Source organism: Rhineura floridana, chromosome 7 (assembly GCF_030035675.1).
Source record: "Rhineura floridana isolate rRhiFlo1 chromosome 7, rRhiFlo1.hap2, whole genome shotgun sequence".
Classification (NCBI taxonomy): Eukaryota; Metazoa; Chordata; class Lepidosauria; order Squamata; family Rhineuridae; genus Rhineura; species Rhineura floridana.
This window is the reverse complement of record NC_084486.1, coordinates 132,158,796-132,167,407: the sequence shown is the minus strand read 5'-3', so window position 1 is coordinate 132,167,407 and position 8,612 is coordinate 132,158,796. Positions and strand designations below refer to the sequence as shown.

At 43.9% G+C, this 8,612-nt stretch overlaps 1 protein-coding gene across 14 annotated transcripts in view; it reads left to right on the top strand.

Moving 5' to 3' along the window:
* Positions 1-3,299: 3,299 nt before the first annotated feature.
* The window catches only part of MECOM (MDS1 and EVI1 complex locus), a 96,745-nt gene continuing 91,432 nt past the window's right edge, over positions 3,300-8,612 (top strand). For 12 of the 14 annotated variants that reach the window (XM_061637282.1, XM_061637269.1, XM_061637267.1 and 9 more), the window contains exon 1: positions 7,177-7,311. The gene's annotated coding sequence lies outside the window, so the exon portion shown is untranslated. Of the gene's footprint in view, positions 3,912-3,966; positions 4,126-7,176; positions 7,312-8,612 lie in introns of those variants that run through there. The other 2 variants (XM_061637272.1, XM_061637273.1) reach the window with 2 other exon arrangements.

Genomic DNA, 8,612 nt, shown 5'->3' with positions numbered 1-8,612 from the left:
CACAGACCTGAACTTACAAGATCTGAACAGGGTGGTTCATGGGGTCGCCATAAGTCGTAATCGACTTGAAGGCACATAACAACAAAGCTGTGTTTTAAGCGGCCTGTGTTAGTGTCATGCTGCAAAAGATAACAATGGCCATATCCCTACACAGATGCTGCTTGTGGGCTTCCCATAGGCATCTGGTTGGCCACTGTGAGAATAGGATGCTAGATGGGCCATTGGCCTGATCCAGCAGGCTCATAGGTTCTTATGTTACTTCACATATTTGTCTTGAAGTAAGCCCTGCTGACATCACCGCTCCCCAAGCTGTATGATGCATGTGTTTGTCACATTCACACATTCCATGTTTTGGAATGCATTTAAAATCTCTCAGGTCTCCAAAATAGAAACGCAGTGACCAAGGCCCTCCCCTCCTTGCATGGCATTGGCATGATAATCATCTCAGCTTCACCTGCCTCACAGGACCAATGTGGGGCTAAAGTGCCGCTGCGAAGGAAAAACGGGATAGAAATGGCAGTACACTGCGGAGTTCCTTTTGGGTAGAATCTGCATCCCACTGAAAGCAGTGGCAAAGCTCCCACTGCTTCGAATGGCTCTCGACTGCACCCTTGGGGAGCAGCTCTCAGCTGGTACCTTCCATGCTCGGCGGCAGACAGCCATTGCCTTGGCTCCAGCGTCTGGACGAAAAGTACCTGCAAGCTACAGCCCGGTTGCGACTGATGTTGGTTTAACACCAGCACGCGACGCCATCTACTGGCCAGGAGCTGCCATTTTTCCTCCTTGCATCCCCTCTAGTTTTTTCTCTCCCTCCGAACCAGGGAAAGAAATATATACATTGGGACATGCGTGGGTATAAAACATCCGTTGCTTCTATGAAGTCGTGCTTCAGTCAGTCTGTTTCTGATACTACCCCCCCTTTTTTTGTTGTTGTTGTTGTGCGTTTTGTTCACCGACGTTTCCTCCTGCTCACGGCTCCTTTGTTCACAGAGAACGAAGGTGGCTGTGCGCGTGGGATCGGGGGCGGCCCCTGCAAATTGTTCGAGAGGGAAGCTTCCGATCAGGACCTGCGATCAGGCCTCTGTGGGCTCGAGCAATCCGTTTCCCAGATTACTTGTATTTAATACACAATGCATCATAAAACAAATCCCTCACCCTGACAGGAAGAAAATGGAACAGCCCAGAGCTCCAGCTCCTCCAATTTATGGCTAAAGTGAAGAAGACGACGACAGAATTAGGCACCAAAAATGAAGGACGGCAGAAAATCAATAAGGACAGCAACATCGGGACCTGCGGAGGTCCCCAAACGTTGAGCCTTCTCCGAAAGGCTCTTGGGACGGGCCTTCTGCGAGAATGTGACGTCCCAAGGGTTTGTTTTTGTTGTGCTTTGCTCAGCTTTTACAACTGCTGGGTGTGCGATGGCTTTCTTCCGCTCTCCCCTCCCCTTCTGGAACAATGGCCATGATCTGAAATAACAGTCCAATGTCACAGCTAACAGGCCCCGGAGACGAATTAATCGTCCTCTTTTGTCACTTTCTCCATCGGAGCCCTGATGACTCCGCCCCCCTTTCCCTTCTCCGATACTATAAAGTGAGAATTAGATTTGCACTTCTTTTTTAAAGTTGAGTGGCACTGAGAGGCCAAGTGCGGGATTCCGCCCCCCCCCATGTTTGCGCATGTTCAAATGTTTGGAGACGCTGTGTGTGTCTCCCGCGCCACACACACGCCATCCACACACCCCTTTTCCACTTGCCCCCGCTCATTAATCAGGGTCCGCTCTTGTGCACAGATGTAAGCGTGTGCTGTATATGCAGACGTGCCACGCAACTCCTCTGTAGCGCAATGGCTTCTCAATCTACTTTGACCCCCCCACCCGCGTTAAACTGGTTGGAAATTTTATCAACGGGCTTCCGCAATGTTGCTCTGTTCAGACGCTTGTCTTTGCCAATGTGCTTAAAATACAGGAGCCAGGGCAATATCATTGAGACAGACAGAAAATTATAAATCCGATAACTTCACCCTTCTCTCTTTCATTCACCAATTTTATTTAAAAAATAGGGGCAATCCTTGTTGCTTTTTTATGTGCTACTTTTTTCCACCAAGCGCATCTTTAAAAAAAAACTCATGAAAAAACATCGTGGGATAGGAAAATCTCAGGAGGAGCCAAAATACATCTTTCTGAATATTCGCTTTCTAGGGTTGTTGTTTTTTTTTTTTTTTGAGGGGGGAGCTCTTATTTAACTCCGAGGGTGTTTAAAAAGTGTACCAGGAATCTAGTAACAAAATCTCAAAATTCGAAGGCTGGTAACTCGTTACGCTCATAATTTCTTCCTCTCCTTAAAAAAAAGTGGAGCATCATTTAGAAAATGAGAGTGAGAGAGGGTGGGAAAGGTGTTTGTCGAGAACTGTGTAAATGTGAAAATATGATGAAACCCCGATCAGCAAGTGTAGAATTTTATTCATCGGTCTTGTGATGGAGGTGAGAGGGGAACGATAACTACATATAAATATATTCGCTTTTCTAAGTAGACCAGCAAACCCACTTACTAACATATTAAACTTCAACCCAGTTAATTATTGCTACCGATGCTACTTCGTAAAAAAAATCAAAAACAAAGAGCTGCTGATTTGTGTAAAACTCTCCTTAAACAAACATTTCCAGAGAAAAGAGAGCTGGCGGGGGGGGGGGGGCGGTTGCACTTTCTCTAATCACATTGAAACAAAATGAGGTGGTGATGGGATGTTTTTTCCCTTCATCCTTCTCTGCGAAGTAAAAGGAGGGTTGTGGGGGGAGTTAAAAAGAAAAATTCCTCCCATCCGAGATCTCCCTATTGGTCGGTGATTACATGGATGAAACTGACATGTTTCAAGGGGACGGGCGCATCCGTAATCAGCCTGCCTGGCGAGGACTTCTGTCTGGGCGACCTTCTTGTGACCTCTCTCGCCCGAGGAGGCTGCTGTCACTTTAAAAATTTACTGAAAGAGGAGCCTCTGGCTTCCGATCGCTTGTGTAGGCAAAGAGGTGGGAAGGGGGAAGAGACACTTCTCTCCCCCCCCCCGCTTTCACTCCCTGGCTCAACTCGGTCCCTTCTTGTCTCCTCCTCTCTGGAGCTGGCTGCAAGCGAGAGCGCCTTCTCATTAAAGAGACAGTTCACAAACAGAAACGCCCGTCTCGGTTGAGCGTTGCAAGGGGGGGGGAGAGAGGGAGGGAGGAGCTGGAGGGGTTTCGGTGGTTTTTTTTTTTTTTTACTTTTCCCCATAGGGTCTGTGATTGGGAAAGAAGCTCTTAGGACAAGCTTGGAAGAGGTGTGCCGCGTGGGGAGGGGGGCTCTTGCTGCTCTCCCCCCCTCCTCTCTCCTCTCTTACAGACACACACTCAAACACTTTCCTCCTCCCTTGTGTGATCAAGCAGCGGAGAAGTGAAAAGGAAGTTATTTTCGCTCTTGCTGTCCGTCCCCCTGGATAACTTTCTTAACGCAACACACACACACACGCGGCCACAACCCCCCAAGCAGCCGGAGGGCAAGCGAGGCGAGGGGAAGAAATTAAGACGCCGGCTCGGAATCAATGGGGACAATTAAAGCAATCGGCGCGCGTCTCCTCGCCCCCGCCCTGCTGCATCATCATCATCACCATCATCACCGCTTCCACCCTCACCAGCCCCCTTCCCCGCTTCTTTCTCATTGAATAACACACACGCACCTCAACAACGCCCCCCCGCCCCTCGCGCTCAAGGACCTGGGGAAGTTTTCAGGCGAGGAGAAGAAAAGTTTCCCTCCCCCCCCCCCAACAAATGCCGGAGAAGGAAATCGGACGCTCCAGGAGGCAAGTCAGGAAGCTGAGCCTGCGGGACTCTACCGGGTTTCAGAGACACTCTTCTTTGGAGAGCCACGACGGCGAAAGAGCGTTGGGTGGGTGCGGGGTTGGTGGGTGGGTGCGCTCAAAGGCAGCGTGTGTGTGTGGGAGATCTCTTGAGAGGTGGCTGGCAACTGCTTGAAGGACTTATTGCCTGTTATTCTTATTGCATCATCGTCATTATTTTCGCAGTCCCCCCTCTTTCTTTTCCTCCCCCTGAAAGGAAGGGGGTTTGGGAAGCGGCGGACCTAGTGATCCGAGCTGGGCAAGGTAAGAGGAGCCGTTGCCAGACGATCGCTCAAGCCGACTAGTCATAACAACAAAAAAAGTGTGTTTCCATGTGGCCCGGGCTCTTTCCCCCTCGCCTCTCTTTTCTCCCTCCCTCCCTCCTTCCCGGATTCCTTCTTCAGCTCCCTTTGTCAATTTCACTCGCAAAGGGAAAACAAAACAAACCAACAAATCCTAAACCGAGATCTTTCTCTAGCTCTCTTTCTCGCCCCCCCCTCTAAACCATTGCCTGCTGGCGTCTGTCTCTGGGGCAAAAGGACGAGGGGGGGTAGTGAGAGATTCGTGTCCGGAATGGGGAGTATGCCTATCTATCCTAGGTAAGAGGGAGCTTACCCAAATTTAGGTTCTTGCTCAAGCAACCCCGGTGAGTTTTGGGCTCAGGTGAAGACTGCTTTACCTCCCTTGTTCTGTACTGATGGGGGCGTGGGGAGAGAAAGAACAGGCATCTGCAATTGCAGATTTGTTCTGCCGCTAGTTTGGCAATTATTCCGAAAAAAAATACATTTAATTTAAAACAAGAATAAAAGGTATCTGGTTCTTAGAGCATTTGTTGCATTTTAAAAAGACTTTCAACGTTGCTTTTGAAGAGGAGGAATGTCATAACCATGCCTCTGCTTTATTTAATCTTCTACAAAGAATATGGGATATATGTACCTTTTAAAAATAAAAGAATCAACATGAGTTAAGCGTAACATATGCCAAACAGACACACGCACGTACAGAGGAGCAAATCATTCACTGACATCAGGTCGTGTAGGAAACAGGCAGGGAAAGTGAGCTGTCTGAAGCCCAAAAAGTTTTAACTTTTCCACCGAAATAGCATCAAAATGTTCAAACACAACAGCTGAAGGGGGAGGGAGGGAAGAGAGAGAAGGAAACAAACAAACTCAAAATCCTGGACTTGCACTTTACACTTCAGTCGCTGGATTAATTCATTGGTGACAGTTGGAATCGAAAGGGAGTCACCACGAAAGCGAATTACAATTAGGTCCTTCTTGCTCCCCACGTGCCGCCTCCCCCCCCCCCAATTTCCCGGAGTTCTGTTGATTAATATACCTTCTGAACTTTGCATGGAGATTTGAACGGTTATATCTTAAGTCATTTGTGGGAAGAGAAGGCGGTCTGAGGGTTTGTGTATAGGGGAAATAAGGGCTTGAACACAAGGCTTGTCTTCTCCACAGGACCTTTTATTTTTCTCTGTCTAGGATTTCAGAAAGGGGCCCAAACAAGATAGGGTTGGCCCTGACAATGAAGTGTCTACTTCTGTTTCTTTGCTCTCTGCCAGATCTCAGTGCCATTTCTTTTTAACTAAGGAAAGGAAACCACAAGGAAGCTGGTTTTGAAACAAATGTTTATCAGTTGCACACCACCACTGAAAGGACTGGTTTTTATTTTGTTTTCTTCCGGGTGATTCATTTGGAGGCTCAGGTGATGAGGTGGGCTTACTGGGGTCCAGATTGGTTTCATCCTCTGGGATGTTAAACTTTGTTTTGCTCTGGAAACTCAGAAGTCACCTTTTCCTTCCATGTGCAAGGAAGATGTTTGCCCAGAGTGTATGCAATTGCATATGTAAAGATTCCAACCCTAGTTCACCTGGTGAAATTGACTTTGAAGTGACTTTCCCCCTGGCAACCTCTGCAGCAAAGTCTCCTCTTTTTTTTTTTTTTTGGTGCATGCCTTTTTTTTTAACAAACAAAATTGGTGGCACCCTGGGTGCCTGCTGGTTAACAAAACACACAAGAGGCACTTTCTTAGGGCATGCTTGCTTGTGCCCTCTGCTTTGTCCCCTTGAAGTTTGTGGGGAGTTAATGATCTAAAACTACTTCTGAACTCTTTACTAAAACTGCTCTAGGGCTATGGAAATGTGCCCTCCAACTTTTGACTTTCACCTTCAGATGGACCTAGATAAAACAGCTTTTCCACTGGGTTCATTTAATTGTGGAATCGGAGCTGGTGGACCAGATTGTTTAGTCTTTGATAGGAAACTTCCTTTAGGCTTTCATTGACTAAAACAATAAATAGGGCATCCAGTTTGGAGGCCAGCACAGTTGTAGATCTGAACATGTGTTCAAATTCTTTCTCTGCAGACTCTCCCCTTTTCGGTCCTTTTAACACAAACTTGGGATTTTGTTGTGTCTCCCCCAACTTTCCACTTCCAACCAGTGAACATGCTTACCATATGAAATACACCATAGAGGAAATGTCTAAAATGTACGTTTTTGTTTTAAACACTGCTCAGCTGAAATCTCAGGTTAGGCCTGCATGGAGGCAATTTGTGAAATCGCATGTATAATAATTAGCCAGTTATCATAATATTATTCTTATAGCACATTGTTTTTAACATAACCATCAGCAATCACACTAAGTTTGTTTTATTATCCACATATCTGAAACCATTTAGGGGCAAGTGCTGAACACGGCCACATTTTGAGCAAGTGTTTACATTTTATTACATTTATTTTCTTTGGTGTGGCATAAAAGAGGCCCTATTAGCTAAATCCCACAATTTACTTTGATTAAAGGGATGTGATTCAAGCATAGCATACGAGAGGGATTAACGGAACATTAGGAGAAGGTTAATTCCTCATAACCGAAACTTTATTTAGTGAGTAGATTTTTGAAAGGATTTTTTTTATTTACAACATTAAACACACAAAATGCTAAAGGGCAAGACCTTTTATGTGGTTAATTATTTAGCGTCTGCTGATAAAAAGTTCATAAAAATGATTCAAATCATGACTATTCCCTTATGTGTGACAAGAATGCAACACTTCACCAATATGTTCTTATAAGAGCTTATTCCACACCATTTTGATTCTAGACAAACACGTTTGGGGGAATGTTCTTACAACACATAGATTGCTCCTTTAATTATTAGGCTTGTTTGAGCTAAACATTTTTGTGAAATGTACTGAAGAAACATATTTGTTTATTTGAAGAGCTGTGATTTATTTATTTTTCATTAGTACAACCAGACAAGAAACAAAACAAAACACAACACCAATTTATTGTTTTGTGTTCTTTTCTTTCTAGATCTTGGATGAGTATTATAACGTGAAATTCTGCATTGATGCCAGTCAGCCAGATGTAGGAAACTGGCTGAAGTATATCAGATTTGCTGGATGCTATAATCAGCCCAACCTTGTTGCATGTCAAATAAGTGATCAGGTATGTAGTGAACATTTTCTGGGCTTACTGTTAAGAGCTTTATGATATCCTTGGGAGAAAAACAGAATAGCAGCCAACCTCAAGTTAGACGGTGTGGTCTATTTGCTGTTATATAAAAAAAGCACAGATGTGAAAAGCAGGACAGAGATGGTTGCTGTTATTTTTTAACCAGCAACAGCAGATAGGTCTCCCCTAATTTTTGTCCACTTTATTATCCTTCCTGTCCCTTTATATCAAGCATGATCTTTATATTACCTAAACACATTTGAAGTGGATATGATCCCTGTCTGTTGGTAATATTTTCAAACTAATTTTCTGGTTAAAGAGGGCATCTAATTCTCAGGTTGAAACTTGTGAAATACTCTTTTATATCAATATCACTAAAGAAAGATAAAAAACCCATCTCAAACATATTCTAAAGTATCAGCTACCTATCAATAGCCAGACATATTTGCCAGTCATTGCATATTTTACACCCCCTTACTGAAATAAATGTTTTTCCCATTTTTCTCTTGATAATTTACAGCAGCAATAGAAATTTAAATCTATATAGGCATGGGATGTTAATTACATTTCTTCCTTTAAAAACCACTTCTGGAATGGAGCCAGATAAATTAATGAAGGGCATTTTGCTTTGAAACAGCATGATCCTGTCTTGCTCATTTCTGCGTCCCCTCTTCTCCACTTCAAAGGTTATGTTTAACTTGTGAATGTAAAATAAATACAATAATGTCATTTTTAAAATTAATGCAGTTAAAGGATTTGACTATTATTGACTTTTTTTAAAAAAAACCACCAAAGCTGTCAGAGCAGTGGAAAATGAATTACATTAATATGAATAAAAGCAGTGCAATCCTATACATGTCTACTCAGAAACAAATCTGGTTGAGTTCAATTGGACTTACTGCCAGATAAGTATGCATAGGATTGTAGCCTAAATCAGGTAGCTGGGTTTTAAAGTTGATTTAATTGCTTTGCCATGACAAGGTTAAAAAAAAAACAAGTAGACACAAAGTTTCCATTTGAAACAATTCTTTTCATTCAGATTCTTACTATCAGTATAGTCCATGTTTTTGCACTCTGCCATTTGCAGCCTTTCACATATTTGCAAAGCAAAATAACACAAGCAACATCTTTTCCAAATTGTGATTGGATATCTTCAAGCACTCACCTCTTAAAGCCTCCATATTAAATGTGTAGAAGATTGAGCAAACAGAAGAATTGGACCCTATTGGTTTTTCTTGCCAACCACATGGTTCAAGTAAAGAAGCAATAAAGGCCATTAGCAAATGAAATATACA